The sequence below is a fragment of the Chroicocephalus ridibundus genome, chromosome 9 (genome assembly GCF_963924245.1).
Source record: "Chroicocephalus ridibundus chromosome 9, bChrRid1.1, whole genome shotgun sequence".
Taxonomy (NCBI): Eukaryota; Metazoa; Chordata; class Aves; order Charadriiformes; family Laridae; genus Chroicocephalus; species Chroicocephalus ridibundus.
The window spans coordinates 37,427,730-37,446,416 of NC_086292.1; the positions used below are offsets into that span (position 1 = coordinate 37,427,730).

The 18,687-nt window shown below is 39.0% G+C and overlaps 1 protein-coding gene across 11 annotated transcripts in view; it reads left to right on the top strand.

Annotated features, from left to right (window-relative positions):
* Positions 1-18,687, top strand: part of SEMA6D (semaphorin 6D) — a 433,560-nt gene that overhangs the window by 52,785 nt on the left and 362,088 nt on the right. For 4 of the 11 annotated variants that reach the window (XM_063345938.1, XM_063345946.1, XM_063345945.1 and 1 more), the window contains exon 1: positions 12,464-12,481. The exons of 1 other annotated variant lie outside the window; for it this stretch is intronic. The gene's annotated coding sequence lies outside the window, so the exon portion shown is untranslated. Of the gene's footprint in view, positions 1-12,310; positions 12,482-18,687 lie in introns of those variants that run through there. 6 more of the 11 variants (XM_063345948.1, XM_063345950.1, XM_063345951.1 and 3 more) reach the window with 4 other exon arrangements.

Sequence of the window (18,687 nt, forward strand, 5' to 3'; positions counted from 1 at the left end):
GGAGCAAAAGTTGATCCCTTCTCAGATGGTATTTCTATAGACACTTGGCACACTGGGTAGTAACTAATGAATGAGTTATAACTATCTGTGTACTTCTTGCAGGACATCAAAAGCAATATTTTGTTGTTGTGTTTTTAAAGTTTCATCTTGTAAAGCAGTCTTCTCTAGAGTTATTATTTTTAATATCTTCTAGCAAATGCTGACTATGTATGGTGTGTTTTAATCCTGTCCACTTTCAGTAGAGGACCTCAAATTGATCTGTTGACTAGAAAGTGGATTTAGTGTCTGATTTGAAGCAGCTGCTTATTTAACTCTGGGACAAGAACAGTAATGACTAAAGGTTGTTATCAGTTGATTGTTACTGAGTGGTTTAGGCAAAATTAGGTTTCGGAGTATCAGTCGATTTTTTTTGTGGACTGCTTTCCATGTAACGGTTGGCACCCTTGCTGGCCTTTGCTAGTGAAGCGTTCAATGTACCATATAAAATCAGCCTCTTAGGTCAGGTGTGAGGTATTCTGGCAAGATGGGGGAGGTTGAAGGGGGAGCTGTATCACTGTTGCTTGTATTTTATCGCTTGTATCTATGTTTAAAGTCCTTTAGCAACCTCAAAGCATCACTCACAAAGACCACATTAACATAAGGTATTTACAAACTGAAGAAACTCTGCTTCCAGAGTTGTTTTAGAAGAGTTATCAATAGCAATATGTAAATAAGGAAGCAACCAGAAGAACAAGAAGCCCAGCTGATTTCAGTTGAATTGAAAGTACCACTAAAAAAGGGGAGGGGGCATAGTTATTAAAGGGGAAACGACAAAATGGGTAAAAAAATAATGGTAGTTGTAAGCTGCTGGGAAACAACACGGACCAAAGAAAATTGCTTTTATGTTTTTGGTTTGTTTGGATAGTTTATTGGTTTTATAATGAATCACACAGAAATACAAGAGAGAAAACAACAGCAAAGACCTGCAGTGAAATACTGTGGAGATTTACAATGCTGTGGAAATGCACAAGTGCTCAAATACATTGTCCCATTTTTGATTGGAGGTTCATGGCTACAATCTGGTTATCTCCTTAAATCTCAAAGCAATAGATTTAAGTCTGCAGTGTATAAAAATGACTGTGCATTTTGCTTGAGCACACTTGCAATCCATCTTGTAAAATAATAAAAAAAACCAACCCCAAAACCCTCTCAGCTATGGGAACACTCAACAGTCACGTTAATTTTCAGAAGTCTCCAGTGGGATATCATTTTCTTTTATCTTCTCACAAATAGCCAAGAGAATCATATGCGTCTTATGCTGGTTTGGTATTGAGGGTGCTATAGTTATGTATTATTTATCATTTTGGCCAAGTTTTGGTATTGTGAACAATTCATCTTCTGTTGTGTGTTTCTGCCCTTGTGATTAATGAAGGTTACCAGCCTTTGATTGCAAAGTGCCCTGCATTCTCTCCCTTACCTAATCCTGTTTAAGTGCATTTTGGTCTAATTTTTTCTAGTCTTTCCTTTGAGCTAATAATTCTTTTCAGAGGTGCTGAATAATGTCTTTGTGTTACATATTGCTATGCCAGTGTCCATAGGGAAGCTACAAAGCTCACTGATGCTGTCACACCCTGTATTTATCGTCAGGAATTCTGGTAATGCAAAGTGCCTGGGGTCAAGGGGCTACAGCTTTTAGTTTATATTTACAGGGATTCTACTAGCTTCTCTGATTTATTGACTTTTGTGATCAGTTTGACAAATGAAGACATACTGGAACCATGCTAGAAATAATAATATTTTCATTTTCATCGTGAACTTTGCTAGTGTTGGGCTGTTGTATAATAGTCTGTTGTTCAGCTATTCCCCAGTTTCCACAGGAGAGAATAATTAGCGTTTTAAGACTAACCTGCTTAGACTCTTTTTTTTTAATGGACTATGAGAAGTATATTTGCCTAACTTTCAGAGCTCAGAATTTTCAAAGGATTAATCAGAATAAAATAGACTATGCCTGTATAAAATAACAGCTTCGGTAAGTACTTCCTAACTTTTAAAGAATGGTAATGATGTGGTGCTTTTTTTTTTTTTAAGTGCAGATGTGTTTTGTAGGGCTTTTTTTGGTTGTGTGTGGGTGGTTGTTTGGGGGTTTTTGTCTCCACAGTTATTTCAGTTCAAATGTGTTTGCTGCTGTGTAGGAGATTTCCGTGAAGTTGTTGTGTAGGTTTCTCCCTTTCCAGAATGAAATATCATGCTGGAGCTAAACTGTAAAAATACTGTAAGTCCAGTTAGGATAGATTTCAACTAGGGCTTATTGGTTAAATGGTAGGAGACACATGTCCAGCTTGTCCTCTGCAGTGAGGTTGCGCATCTTAAAACAGATGAAACTACATTGATCTGTACATATCGAGAACTGGGCCTGTGCTTTAGCTTGACAGCTTCACAGGTCTTGATGAGTCAGACTGTCTTCTCTGTGTGAATCAGCTGCAGAGAGCGGGGAGTTCATCTTGGTATCATTAGTTGTCAATGTCACTTTGCAGAGCGCTAAAATGATAGGGAGTGATGCAGTGACCATCACATACAACACAATGACCACGCGAAGCATAGTGCTTTACCACTGCATGTTTTTGCTTTCTAGTCCTTGTTTTTATATCAACACAACACATGCACATGCAAACACCCACACATGCTCATGCACGCACGTGCAGTGTATGCCTGGTTTATGAAGCTGTAGGAAAATGTCTTGATTGTGGTTGAAAAGTAGGTAGAAATGCATGCATCCACACGAGCATCTGTTAGGAAGATGGGAGTTGCAGCCTTTTTGTTTTGTAAGTTAAACTTTTACTCTCACACTTTTTTTGAACAGTTTAAAAAAAAAAAAAATTAATAATCTCATGCCACTGTGTGAGATGATGTTCAGAGCAGCATAGACTGTTCTAATAGCTGATTTCAATAATAAAAGACAACAGGGGACTAAAAGGTGCAGCGCAGGAAGCTGGGAAACACATTCCTTTCCCCAGAGGGTGTACTTAGCTTTGTGCCTTTGATCACTTGAGAAGTATCATTAGAGTGCAAAATGGCAGGCACTAGGGAACATTACGGCAATTATAATGTGATAGTTTAAAAAAAAAAAAAGTCAAAAGAAGTTTGAACTTATTTGGGAATTTTCTCCCATGAAGGACTGATCACAGCTGAAGACTAAGATGCTCTAATAGATAAAATATAGAAGCTCCACCGGGAATATACTTCAGATATTGACTCCAAAGTTAGCTCTGGTACGGAACAGTCTGTACAGAACAGACTATATTTACAAGTTCAATAAATCTAATCTGTGTATGCACTTTATTGTCACTTACTATTTGTGCTGCAGTAGCACCTGCGGGCCCTTGTTACTCGACTATATCCCACTGTGCTAAGAATTGTACAAACATGGAACAAAAAAAAATAGGCCATGGAACAAGAAGAGGCCCAGAAAGCTTTTAGACAATGAGGCTGCAGCATAGTTGTTGGCACTTAGAAAATCAAAGTATTTGTCTAATACCTTGCAAATCACTATACAAATATTGTTGTAGCTTATTACATACTGTTATGGAGTGGGTTTGTGTTTCTATTTCTTAGTTCTTAAAGAACAGAGGAATTTAAATGGCAGTGTTTTCTGAAGTTTTTTAGTAGTGCCTTGGCAATACAGAGCCAGACTTTGTTTTCTGTGACCTCAAAGAAACCACCTTTTCAGTAAGAGGAGCTGCCGTTTGTTGGGGCAGGAGGCCAGGTGAACTAACATTTGTATACATTTCTGCTATGTCCAAAGCCTTGGATATAAAGCTGACAGTGAGACAATTTCCCACTTCCTCTTCTCTAGAGAGCCAATAACTCTGTGGTGAATCATGCCAGTTCTAGCAACTGGGGGTATGTGTGTTTGTAGGTGTGAATAGGAACATGAGCTAGAGATTTTTCACTCAACTTCAAGATTTAACTTCAGTGTTCTGAAAACATATTGTCTGGTATTCAGTAAAAAGGCTAGGTCGCTAATAGAGCAAAATGCAAGACTTTAATGTAAAACAAGAAGACTGCAGACTCAGAGGTGCCTTGTGCTTTCCATATAAACTGTCTCGATAAAACCAGCGTGAGTACCTAACTAATGCAGCAGTCTTGTGTCACCTGTATTGTCCTTGTCTGTACTGTACAAAATCCAATAATTAAGCACAGCTTTTAAATATGTCTTTTACTACCTTGTCATAAGCTATATCGATTGTGCTTACATGAGACATCCTTAATATAAAATACAGCAGGTAAAAAGATAGAAATAACCTAGTTTGGGGGTGGGTGGGCGGTGTTTAAGTTCCAGTTTGAAACTTATGGAACAAATCTTGTAACATAGCAAAAGAAGGTATTTCAAACAAACCGTGTTCTCATCATTGTCATCAACCAAAACAGACTGCCCACACAGCCTTGGCATTTCAATTTTCTGCTCATTTTCTTTTGTTCATATCGGATGCGTTGCCTATTTTCCTTAGTTCATAGATGTTTCACTGTGATAGGAGCTTGGAGAGCAGCAAGCACAGTCCATTTTCAGAAACAGCGATTATAATGAAAAAGGAAAATGTAATAAAATGACACAGTTGCCCCAGACTCTACAAATTATTCCATCAAACCTGAGCTGGAATTGTTTCTCCTTTTACTGGTCCTCCACCCTATCCCTTTCTTTGTGCAGCCACTTAAACATTATGGGGTTGGTGGCATATATAGCTACATAATGCTTATTTCCTGGCTTACTTTACCTGACTGAGAAGACTTCCTGCTGTAAAAACAGTTAGTTTTTCAGAGTGAAGAGCTGGAATGTCTTTGAGTAGCTGTACTCTGTCTAGGTGAAAGGCCAGAGGCGTATATAGTCCTTTTGTGCTGACACCAAGGACTATTTCCACTTTTGTTGTTTTGTGGTTTTGTTTGTTTTTTTTTTTTCTTGACACTTCTAAATGGCAAATGCATGCAGTTCGTTGGTATATAATAAATTTTGAAAGAGCATCTTTCACCGAACAGAAGAAAGGTAGAGAAGAGATCATTACTTATGGAGGTATCACACACGTCTTATAAGCACCTGACAGAGAAGCGGGAGACTACACTATTTTTCCAAAGCAACGGACTTTCCAAGATTCCATTGTAATAGCAGGTTGCTTGATTCTCTTGGCTTTGCTTCTGCTTTCTGTGAATGGGCTATGATTCCTTTCTTTGCTTTTGGTAGTGGGAACCCATATGTGCCCTAGGTTGTGAGTGTCTCTTAGTTATTTATTCAAGTATTTGCTCCCATTACCGGCAACTTTTGCATTTTACACATGAACTGGCTGAGATCTGCAGAGGTATTTAAACACTGAGCTTCTGTTTTGGTGTCTAACTTACCATATGTTTCAATGGGGAATTAATTGCCTCCATATCTTTATGGGCCTGGTACTAAATGATTTGCCCAAAGAGACATAGGAAAATATAGTGAGCTATTTCTCCAAGCTGTTTTCTCCTAACTGAAGAACTGGATCACACTTCACCACTCATTGTATTATAGTAAGTCTTAATTCATTAATGTTTTTGAAAGATCTTGTAAACCTCTTGGGAGCAGAGCTTTGCGAGTACAAAATGCTATTTTATTCATGAACTTGTGAAACCTTTTGTACTTTGAAATTATTTTTAAAAAAAGAGACAGAGTATAATAGAAGGTGAAGTTGGACATTTGCAATCTCAGGATTTCAATGTAATTAGGGAAAGGAAAGAAATAGTAGTAAAACACAGAGTCTTTCATGTGACAGAGGGTAACAGTGAAACTAGACTGAGTCAAAAAGGTAAATAAAAGCCATGCTGCAGTGTTGCCTGTACAAAAATACAGTTTATTTCTATCTGAAGTATTTTCATGTGAGTTCACTTTCCCTTACCAGCTTTTTATGGCTGTGAGACCCAAGGCTAAAGCAGCTGATAGTTTCCCTCAATCCAGAAAACATAACCTTTGCCACTTGCACCTTCTACGTTGGAATAATTGAAAGAAAAAGGGTTAGAAGCTTGGGACTGCTGTTTTTGGAGTACCAGAAGAGGGCAAAATAAAGGACACCATGGGGAAAACTTGCAATACGAGAGATTATAGGAAAACGGGAACTAATAACAAACATATCCACAGTCTTTTGAAGGTGGAGACGGCATAATCCTAAATCTTGGAAAGATGGTTTTTTTTCCTCAGCATTTCCTAGTCTTCTATAGTTTGCCATAACCTGCACTTTGAAAACAGTTTTATCCTTTCAAAAAACAAACTCCATGATGCCTTTTGTAACACAAAAGGAGACTATAATGGCAGTACCAGCCCAGAGTATAGTGAGCTGGTGCCCTTCTTGAGCCATGGCAGGCTACAATATGAAGAATTCATAGGAAAAAGTCGTAAGTGCAATCAACGCTACCTTGATTCTTTAAAGATATTCTTTCTTTAAACATAATGGGCTATTTGTCAGTATATGGAACTGTGATGCAGACTGCTCCAGATTCTCATTTGGAGTACATCAACACTGTCTGATTTCTTGCAGGAATGCTCATTTGCAGTAACTGCAGGTAGGGACTTCGTTGTGCAGAGATGAAATTCAACCCTGGAGTAATATTTTTCAACACTTTACATTTTGGGAGCCATCAAAAGAGAGTGAACAGTCATAGAGAGAAAAGCCAATTAGAAAAATGGGATTCAGATATGAATGGCCACCACCTCATACTCTAGCATTCCTATCTATTACTCTAAGGAAAACTGTATGACTTCAAGGTCACTTGAGCACATGCAATATACAGATTCCAGATTAAATGCTGGATAGCAGTTTCAGACAGATTGGAGAATGTACCAATCTGCCAATTGTGCCTTGTCCTTTTCCAAGTTTGTCATTGAGAACAGTTTAGCTTCGTTTATTAAAGGCTTTGAAATAGATCCCATTGCAATTCACTTCCAAAGTTCCGGCACCTGCCTGGAAAGAGCTTCATGCCCATGCTTGATTCTTGGATTCGCTTATGCCAGAAAAACTGAAGTTAATGTTGTCAGCATCATCATATAAAAAGTAGTGGCAACACTTCTTCACTATGCTTTGTAACTTAAACTTGGATGTCTGTAACTCCCAGCATCACTAATCATAGAACAAAAATACGTTCCTGGTATTGCATGTGAGTTATGGCTGCTTTGACTAATAGCCATAATGGCAGAAAGAATTTTGACTGTGAAATGAGGTGCTTGTGGTGGGAGCTCTGCCAACATACCAAATCGAGCGGGAGGTCTGAGTGCAGTGTAAACTGGTATTCCATATGCTCGAGAGACTTTTGGAATCAGCCCAGCCTACATATGCTTCTGTTGGCAAGCTCTCGAATAGAAAGGAAGATATTGTCCTCACCCTACCTAACGTACCTCCCACTCATTTGAAATGCTCATTTGCAAATGGAGAGCATGCAAATCTGAGAATGGTAATGGCACAAACCCAATCTTGCTACAGCTGGATAGGAGGAAAAAAATAAAAGTTCATTGAATACATTTGTAAAACAGAAAGGTATTGATGTAAGACATTAGTAAAAAAGCATCTGAGATGTTCTCCTATTCATGATCTGTGTAGTAGTAGAATAACTTTTGCTCTTGTACTAAGGTGCACAGACTTCACTAGCCAGTCCATGGAACTGTAGCTTTCTGGAAGGTGTTCTGGTGCACAAAACACTCAAAACAATATCATCTTCCCCCACTTGTCTGTGATTGCAGTGAAAAAGCTATAGTACAAAATGGTCCAAATTAAGGTGAGAAAGAGGATACAAAATACAGAGAGGATTTTAGGCACATAGCAGAGAGGAAATGGGACATAAAGAACCCCTGGATAGAGAGGGATTTGGAGAAATTAAGAAACAGATGATGGGTAGGGGAGGAAATGATGGAGCAAGCTTACTAAGTTTACAGGTTCTCCACCAGGTTGCCATAATTTGCCATCTGTATCATTAACCAGGTGTAACTGGTCTGTCCTCACATTTGAAATTAATTCTTATGTCTCCTAACACCATTCTTTTTTTCTTCAGTATCACCATCTTCAGCTTTTTCAGTTACATGAATGCCAGGCATGCATAGATGTGTACTCTGGCCTTGCTCTGAAACTCCCCACTTTCCCCCTCACTCCACAGAGCCTGCATGTAGGGACAATGGTGGGTAGAGCTTTAATGAGTAATACTATCTTGACACAAGTGGCACAAATCAGACACAGAAACATCCTAGATTAAATATTTTGCAAAGCAAGATCTTAGCTGGAATGACATTTTCTCCATATTGATTCCTAGACTGTCCCCACTGGATGCTTTTGCCCTTTCAAATATTTCTGAAATATTAGGTTGCTGTCAAGTGATAGGTAGTTCTTCTATGGGCCTGGCCCATCACATGCCTCTCTGACACTCATGGTGCAGGTGGCTAGGAAGGAAATAATGGCTATCAACTCACTCCACAGATACTCTTGTCACTGATAGATACCAATAATTTGATTGCTTCTCTTCCTCCTCTGTTGCTGCCCTACGGCGTTGCTAATGATTTGCAGGGGGATGGTAGGAGGCTTTTCTAGTACATCTGATTTGCAACAGAAACCTTTCTGCTCTTACAAATATCTTCTCTGAGGCTTTTCAGTGCTGACCTCAAGACACTGAATGTGGTTGTATTTCTACTTTCAGCAAAGGTGTTCCCTGCCGCAGAATATTTCCGTTATGTTCTCTTGCTCCCTGCTTACCTTGCATTGTACCCATCACAAAGCCCCTCTCCCCTGCCTTCTTACATGGGTGTAATTGCCATTTACTAGGAGTTTGACAGACTGAAGTCTGAAGAGTTTGGCTCCTAGTTCTCCTTAGTAGTCCTTCTCAAACCTTTGGTTTACCCACCTCTTCTTTCCTACATGTCTTTGCTACTGATAGGTAACTACCTATCATAGCAAGAGTGGGAAGAGTTCTGCCACATAGCCAATGCTTCCATTTCACAAGTTTCAGTCTTTTGATGGTAATTCTGGGTGAATTTAAATGAATACCCTCTATTTCTGTTGAAAAGAACATCAAAATATGTAATTTACTAAAAAAAATAAATAAATCTCTGTCTGAAGGACAGCGGTTACTTTGAGAAAATGTTTCCGTACAAAATTTGATTAAAATATGATGAAAACCCCAACAGAGGGCGATTCCAATTATGAAAGGACTTCAAACACTGCTGTTATTGCAGGTCTAGCGAAACTTGAATGTTTGATATATCTTCAAAACTCATGTGACCCTCCACATCAGTTTCTTGGGCATCGCAGTAACTCAGCTATTTATCATCACAGCTCTCTTATGAAATGCAGCTAGCATCGTAGCGTAAGTGGCAACATAAGGCACAAAAAGATCAAAGGAGAGGTCTGTAAATCTGATGAGTTTCCTTTAGATCTGGTTGGTGTGGGGAATAGAGTGATCCTCTAGTGACCCTGTAAACACAGTTGTGCTGGAAGAGAGATTCAGAGTAATAACACTAAATGTGTAGGTATGGTCTTACGCCATTGGACCCTGTGGCAGAAGTGCTCAGGGAGGGTGGTGCCTTGGGTAAACCGCCTTCAATGACACTTAAATTTTCTTTTCACAACTGTAATGAAATGACCAAAGCTGCGTTTACTTGAAACAACTGAAAAATAGTTGTTTAACTGTTTTCATGGAAAAATAGGCTGTTCATTTTTCTGGGAAGATTTTTTTTTATGTATGTATTCTCCCCAACACCCCACCCCCTGCTGCCATTGGATTGGAATAAAAAGAAGTTGGTGCAATTAAAATGGCTCAGAGAAAATGGAGAGCCATTTCTGTGAGTTTAGTGCAATCAGCAATGAACCTCACTTTGAACCATCTCTAATGCAATTGCTGTCGCTTTGTTTGGATTTTTTTTCTTTTGTTCATACCTCTGTAACATTCAGGAGTTGGACAAATCTTGGGTTCTTGAGACTGGCCTCTTAATCATAAGATAGGAATGTGTGTGTGTGTATATATATATGCATGTGTATGCACACATGTATACATAAAGTCCTCCTACTCACCACTGCCTCTTCCCTCTTTATACTTTGCCCTTGTTTATCCTTTTCTTTAGAAAAGCAAAAATGAAACCATTTGGAGCTTCCTTACTCTTCTTTTCCACTCAAAGCAGAAGGCTTTGGCCTGCTGTTCCTTCTCCTACCCACTGCCTGAGACTTCCCATTCTGGGAGTGAGACATGCAAACATATGTCACACAAAAGTGGCATAAATACCATATGCAAACAGATTCTTCAGAGGGGATGGCAAGTACAAAACCCAGCTTCTGGCACCAAAAAACCCCACCCCAGTCCTCTGGAATATTTGGAAAGTTCTAGGGAAGAAAGATGGCACCAGGTGAGGGTAGCATCCAATAAAATGCAGTTCTGTCAGTTTTGCGACCTGAATAGGACTGAGAGACTTTGAGTTTGGAGGCTTTCAAACCTCCTGAACTATTGCTGAATTTCCGAGGTCTGCAAACCCATACTATATTTTCTTCCTTTTGCCCTGAACTTATAAACCCAATTCAATGTAAAAGGAAAAAACACTAGCTAATGGGAGAGCTTCATTGAATTGGGATGGAAGGGCAAACAAACAAACAAAAAAACCAACAACAACAAAAAAAAGAAGGCTGGCACAAGTTTATGGCCTATGTATACATGGGATTTATACTGACAAGCAGAATTATCCCTGCTGGCATGAATCCCAGAAACCACAGTGGCTGGCAAGTCTGCCCAGAAATGGATTGCACCAATAGTGTGAAATGCCTGTTCCCCCATCTCCCGGGGAGAGCTCAAAACATGGTAACTGCTGAGTAATGGGATTTGGCTGAAGAAATTAAAAATGACGCCCTCCCAAGGGAGAGGGATGGGACATGTTTGCAGTAGCAGATTCAAGCTGTTGAACCCTTTTCTTAATTTGAAAGTTTTCTTCACTCTTCCTTGCTGTCTTTCTACACTCTCTATCAGCAATTTTCATCCTACCTGCTCATTGCTAATCTGTTTTCACACTTTATGGTTTTTCTTTTTCCAGCTCTATTCCGGGCACCCTAAGTCATAACCTCTCCTAACCCTGGCAGCAGTCCTGATGGGCATTAGCTTTGTACCCCACAACATCAGCAGGTTTTAAATGGATCAACCTCCTTGTGAATGGAAAAGTTTATCGTGAGAGATTTCAGGGTATTTTTTTCCTCCTTTCTTTCCATGTCCAAATGTGTCATCTGCATTTATAGCTTCAAATTCCCCATTGATTTCTCAGGGTGTTAAGTCAAAAAAACCAAACAAACAACAAAAAAAACCCCAAAACCCCACCCCAAACAAAAAACCACACCAAAACAAACCCACAACACCAAAGCCAAAACCACCACAAAACACACCCCTGTATTAAGCACTGCAATGGTTGCTAACATTTTTTTTATCCTTTTTTTTCAGTGAGATTAGGAAAAATCACTTTAGAACTACAAGTGTGAGAAGCATCATTTTAGTAAGAATATTAAAGTTAGATGTGAAATTGTGCTTTCAATGAATATAGCGTCAGCACTTCTACTAAAGTAGAATGTCAGGCAACCCCCTCCAGTACACAAAGGGCTAGATTTACTCAGCTGCTCACACCTCAGTTGAAATGCCTGTGTCTTTCACTGCTTATCTGAAACTTTGGATTCACTGGATGTATGGGTTCGGGAGTAAGAGAATTGCTGCCATACTACACTGTAGCTGAGGCCCTCCCTTCGAGTGGACCCCTAAACTCAGCAAGACCCATTTGAAAGATGTGTTCCGCTGGCAGGAAGGCAGCATTGGCATCCCTTTCCTAGCACCTGGGTGTGATTTTTCTCAATCTCTAATTTTGTAACTGTCTTTCTGTAAAAGCACAGTAACTAGACATCAACTTATCAGAGGCGAATTTTCCGGTGCCACTGATCCTCTTCTACATGAAGCGAGGATCAAGCTGCTTAGGTCTGTAGCTTGGAACTTTGAAGATTTTTGCAAAAGAGAAAGTTCAATTACAGGCTCTTGCAACTAACACTTTTCTTTCTCCTTCCCTCACACTCTTCCCATCGCCACAGGTATAACATTTCAAGTATTTTTTCCTTAAACAACATGTTGTTCTTTCTTCTGTTTAGACTGTAGAAAAATAGTGGGAGGTCTTTGCTAGATTTTCAGTGCTTAGTGATATTTCCAAAGTTCAGCAGTTAACAAAAAGGTACAATTAATTCTTCCAGAATTTGGACAGCTTGGAAATCTCCTGTTGCCCTCTGTCAAGCATTGCACTATGTGTTCTTATCTTTCTTGCCTTCTGTTTCAGACCTATCATGGCTGCCTGCCTGCTCCTCTGCAACCATGAGAAGCAACTCAGAGTTAAATGTTGCACAGGTGATAATCATCTTTATTTACAAACTTCCAAGTCAGAGCATAGATTACGGTTTATCTGCAGGAAACTAAGAAAAGATTTCAGAATTGGGGTAGATCATGAAGGGTAAGTCAGTCTCATCTCCTACGTATTAAGAGACCTTGCTAATCAAGGGGCGGTCCACAGAATGAAAAATGCTATGTGGGGGGGGAGGGGGGGAAAAGCTGTTAACACTATGTAGGCTGTGCTCCAGATTCTGTTCTTTTTACATGGTACATACATACAGACCTTTCAGCAGCATTATGACTGTGAATCTTAAATCTGTGATGTAGTCCTATGTTCTTGGAAAATCCTGGGGCTTTGTTTATTCTCACCTGTGTACTCTCCTGGTACTCTTTGAACTTACCCATCTCTAAGAGAAAATAAATAATTTATTTGTGAGCTTTGTGTATGCTGAAGTGAAAGGAATCTACATGCAGAAAGTCCCTGAGAGTAGATATTTTCAAAAAAGGTAAAACGCTTCTATCAGTCAGTTGAAGCCATTCTTGATCCCATTTTAGGTGATAAAGGAGACCTTAAACCATGGTGAGAGATGCCTGCTTCCTAGAAATACTCATTTTGCTCACAAGATTTTACAGTAAGGCTTGAGTAAAGGGATTGCAAAGAGCTCTAGTATTACTCTATTGTTTGTACCTTGCTTCTTTTCATCCATATATCATTATAGGGTTTGATTATTTTTATTTTTTTTTCCAAACTGATCTGCATCTTGAATTTTTTTTTTACCTTTTTGCTTATTTTCTTAAATGGTGTGTTGTACTTGATAACTGCTTTAGTTGACATGCATTCTTTTGCCTGAATTGGATGGCTGTGACTCTTCAAGTTTCTAATGTGATTGCAAGTTCAATTTGCTTCCAAGGGCCACTGTCCATAAAGTCCCTGCTCTGGTGAACTTTGAAGCAAGGAAAGTAATTTAAATCTAGTGAACAAACAAACAAAAGTTCAATTTATGTATTTAATAATTTCTCCTATGAGAGATTATTCCTGGTTGTGTGGAGATGAATGACAACATCCATGAAACTGTATTCCTCTGAAATTAAGGTAACTTCTCCAAAAGTAAGGATTGCTTGCTTTGGATTGACCTTTTTCTCTTTAGTAATGGAGTCAGGGGATATCTGGAAGAATTTGGTATGCTAGCTGGATATTCCAAAGCTGCTGAGTTTCATTTAGAGCTCTGAAAATACTAGAGAGAAGAGCTGCCTTCTCCTATTAGATTTTCAAGTTTTCAGATGCTCTTATGACCTTTTTGCTTGAGTTATGATTTTTGAAATACATATTTTTCTTGATTTTGCTCTCACTAGTTATGAATTTGTTCCATCATAGACCTTGATGATTGGAATGAGATACAAGTCAGGTTTGCTGATGAACTCGGATTTGGGAACTGTGAGGCTTGAGGGAGAAAATTGCTGTATAGAGATGAGGGGGCATTCCCAAATAGCTAGGGTGTTGGTCTCTGAGCACTGTGCAGGTATCCAGGAGTGCAAACTGAAAAACTGTGAGACTTGCTTTCGTTTGGGGAATTCTTTTTCTTCTTCCCTTCCTCTAACTCTTTCTGATCATCAGTTTGGTGGGAACAGTAACATTTCTTCAACAGGACTGTTGTGTTTTATGTAGCTACAGGCTATTGCATGTCCTGGTCCTTATTATGAAGCTGATACTGTAAAATTGTTACACAGGTTTGGCTATGGGTACCCCTTTCTTTGTACTATAAATGCTTGCCCTTATAAAAAATAACAGAATAAAGTCCTTGCTGTTTCAGCTGTTGAATCTTTAGTCTTCTGTTTCTAGACCTAAATGATTTTGCTCCCCAGGTTAGAATCTAGACTGCTTAGTGTTCAAGCTACTTATCTTAATAGCGGCCTTCCTAGGAGATTTATTTATTTCTCTTTAAACATACAGATCAGTTTACCTTTTTCAGTACAGGATTACATAATGTCTACTTTCCCAAGAACATTAGTCCCAGTTTTCCATCACATTATTTATTACACTTACTGTGACTAAGAGATGACAAGAATAAAATCTCATTGTTAAGCACAATACAAATAGAGAGTAGTGGATGGTCAGTGCCCCAGTGACATTATTGTCTCTGTGTGCTTTATGGCTTATTCATTGCTCAGTATCAGCACTGAAAGGCATTCATGCCTTAGGTTATCTTGGAAAGGGAAAGATTACCAGCAATATTGACTCTGCTAGGCTATATTTGCTTAGGAAAATGTCTTCCTTTTATCAGTCTTGGATAGCTTAGCTGCCAATGTTAATTAGCTTCCAGGGGTTTCTTCCATAGTCTGTGGAATATAGCATGGGGTAACATTAAGGAATGTTTGTTGTTTCAAAGGATTCTGTATATAAACCTATCATAATTCTTTTGTGGTAGGATTTCTGCACGTGACTGTCTCATCAGCGTCGATTCTTTTAGTGCTCTGTGCATGGTTCAGCATGTGGTAGGGAGTTGTGGGTTTGTTTGTTTTTATCAATTGCTCCAGCAATTCTTTTACTTGGTTGGGTAATACTTCGCCATCCAAGATTACTGAAGGGAACCAGGAAGTGGAGGATTGGTCAGGTGCAGTCTATTTGTTACCTTTCCAGAGGCACTGTCCAGAGACACTTTTCCAACAAATCTTACCTACATTCAGATTTGTTTGCTTTTGAATACCATTTAATTTCATTTTCTCTTCTCTCTTGTTCTTATGTACTTATGTCTCTACATCCGTATTGTTTTAATTGGTGCTGTCTCTTTTGCTTTTGAAAAAGTGTTGTGGTTTTTTTTATTATTTTTCTCCTGGAATTATTATTTAGCCCTTTTTATGCCTCAAAGAAAACAGATTGTGAATCTGTTCCTATTCATATAAATTGCATTTGGATCCCAGTATGTACGATGTTTGAAAACTTCTGAAATTTAGAAACCAATAGGTTTAGTTTGAATACACTGCACACATAAAACAAAGCATGTTTAATGCTGCCTTTTGCTTTCTTGAAGTCAGTGGCAGATTTACTAAAGATCTCAAGAGGAGCAAGAATTTTGAGTGGTAGATTATGATAGAATATAGAACAGATGACAGGACCACCAAAGTTGTTGCAATTCTGAAATAATAGTGATTTTTGTTGTTGTTTGTTTTAGTTATGTTGTGTGCGTTTGGGTGGTTTTGGTTGGTGGTTTGTTTTTTGTTTTTTGTTTTTTTTCCTCTATAAAGATCCATGTGATTAAACCTGGTCTATCAGTGCATTATTGCATCTCTTGGCACCACTGAGCAAATAGGCTGACACAGCACGGCTCCCTGCTGACCTCCCGGCAATGGCTGATTGACTTTGCAAGGTTTTTTCATTTCAGATTTGCAATTTCCTGAAATGACTCCAAAGAATCATATCATCTTATTTCATATTCAAGTTTGCTTGCATCAGTTATTTTGGGAGTAGGAGAGGAGGGGATGGAATTGTTTCATACAAATCAGTTGGATGTATTTCATAAAAATCAATGTTCTGACCCTAGCACTACTGTCTCTCTGCCCACCTATATTGAAATAAGATTTTATTGTGCTAGGATATCACAGGTTACCCAGAATCCCACCCATTTTATTTGGTTTGCTATGAAGAAGTATCATTATAACTCACTTTATGCCTATTATTAAGAAATAGCAGAGCTGAGAATCAAAAATGATGATGTGAATGTTCAGAAGATAAACGATTGCAGGTATCGCAATACGTTGTCCACCCACATGCTCAGCACGTTCTGGAGTGATCAGCTAGGAAATGGAGTATTTCTGGTATACTCTGCAGATACATTTAGTTAATTTCATTAGAAAATTATTCAGAAAAGAAATACAGTAAAAGGACTTTGAGCCTCAGGCTGTTATAATCTGTGAAAGACCTTAGAATTTCCCACATCGTGACTGATATGAGATACTTTCTTCCTCCTTTCCCAGGGAACAAATTGTAAAAGACCATGAAAAATGCTTTATAATCTGCAGTGGGCTTCAGCACAGACGTGTCCAGTTCATGTCACAGCTGTCTCTTTCTAAGTGAGAGCTTTCAGAGGGAAATCTGAAGCACAAGTAAACACGTGTGATTTTTCTTCATAGAGCAAACTTCGCTCTGTTCGTTTTCTGCTCTCTCCATTGATTCTAATTATTTTTAAAGTTGTGGGTTTGTCCCATACCACGGCTGTCATCTCAAAGATTGGTCAGTTTGATTAAGGTGCATTTGAAAGAAAACCCAACACCACTGTTTCAGGTGGTATGAGACTAAAATAGAAGTTGGTTGCTCCTCCTACCTCAGTCAGTGATTTCTGTTCTCCCTTGCCTCAGTAGCGCCACATATGTAATCCTGGGAGAATTTAGCTAGCTTGCATACATCAAATGGAAAAGAACATGAACAACTATGATTGGGAAAGGACTTTCTTCCTTCTCCCTAATGACTCTCAAAATTGAGGCATCCTTTGGGATGTTTTCTTGTGTTCCTCACTACAGGCAGCGAATCTTTTTTTCTGATGTGCCTATGTATCTTTGGGTGATGAGTGACCTGTCAATCTGAAGGTGCATTTTCTAGCTAGATGGACCTGTCATCTGACAAGAATTTCTCATGTTGGATTTGGCCTTTCAACCTGAATTTCTGAGCTGAAATAATAGGTATGTCATAGTTATGAAATATGGTTGGAACTCCTCAGTTTCTGTAGTTGTGAGTGCTGCTCATAGCTTAGACTTCTTTCTGCAGAAATTCTAGAGGGCTGAGAAGTAGGATTCCCTCCTTCATTTGTAGAACTCACAATTCCTTGATGCCATATCCCATATAATTCCATGCAAAACACTTGTCACTTACAAACCTGACAGAAAGTTGGCCCCACACGATCATGGCAGTAAGGAGATTGCGATGTCCATGTAGATGGGTTTGGCGAAGAGTGACAAAAGTCACGCAGCAGGCCAGAGGCAGAAATGAAAACTCAGTGTCTTGCCTTAAGGATGGCGTGAGAATTACTGCTTAGAGAGGAAATGAATCTGCAGTATGGCAGCTTTGAGAGAGGGTCTTTAAGAAGCTACAAGGTGAAAGGGAGATTTGTGCAGTGGGTGTCACAAGCTGTTAATTTTCCTTTTGCTAAACTCTAGTATGCAGCAGAGGAGAGAGGTGTTTGGTTAACCTAACCAAGGACTTCATAGCAAGAGAGAAGAGATTTATTTTGGATAAAATACAACAATGCTTTGCTTATCTGTAGCAACTTTCACTAAAAGGTCTCAGAGTGCATTGCAGTGGGAGTTCAAAGAGAGGTGAAATTATCTTTCTGTCTAATCTGTTGCTAACAACTAATATCAGTGCTCCAGTTTGCTCATGTGGGTGAAGTTTTCTGGCTCCAAGCACAGGTATGAACTCCACGGGCTTGATTTTCACACATACAGGCCTGTAAGCCTACTGTGTTCTGGGACCCTCAGAGGAAGATATGTTCCTGCTTATACTTTGAAGCTTTCTATAAGGCTCTGAGCAATCGAGGTAAATGTCAAAAATGCTACTTTAACTGATTCCATATTTGTGCAAGATTCTTTACCAGCTGGGTTTGGAAAACAGATAGTGCCATAAGCGCAGTTACCACTTTTCATCAGTGTTTTTACTGGCAAGAAATACTGATATTAAGGAGTAGAAGCCAGATTTATGAAGGTATTTAGATATCTATTTTTAGACATTTAGTGAGATTTATAACAGCAGTTCTTCAAGTTAGATGTCTAATTCATCTGGGCTCAACTATAAATTGCACAAAGAACCTGTTTTGGTTTTGAAACTCAAACACTTTAGAAATATTGCCTCATCCACTTAAATGAGGACTTAAGCTGAAATGTCTTTGGGTAAAGAAACCTGACTATTTCTTTAGATCCTAGCACAATAAAGTTCCACTGTGTACTCTCCTTAGACCTGGACTATGACACATTATGGTCTAGGCACTATGAAAATGCAGGTGATAGTAGAACTTTGTCTTTCAAAACAAGAAAGTTATCTATTGCCATTATAATTGTTCTGTATATTATACATATTGCCAGAAGTTATGTAAGATATTTTAATAAGCTGGAGTCAGCTAGAGCATAAGAGGCAGTTTTTCATTTATGGTATTAAATCTTTGTTTATTCAGAGCCTATTAAAATGAAGGGAACATGTGAAGAGGAATCCTGGTGCTCTTTATGTCTCTGACACTGTGTCTTGGTGCTCTTTATGTCATTTGTTAGCAACAGGATTTCAGAAGAGATAGTGGACAGGATATGCTCCAAGCCTTCCACTGGTCAGGCAGGGCTAAAGCCACT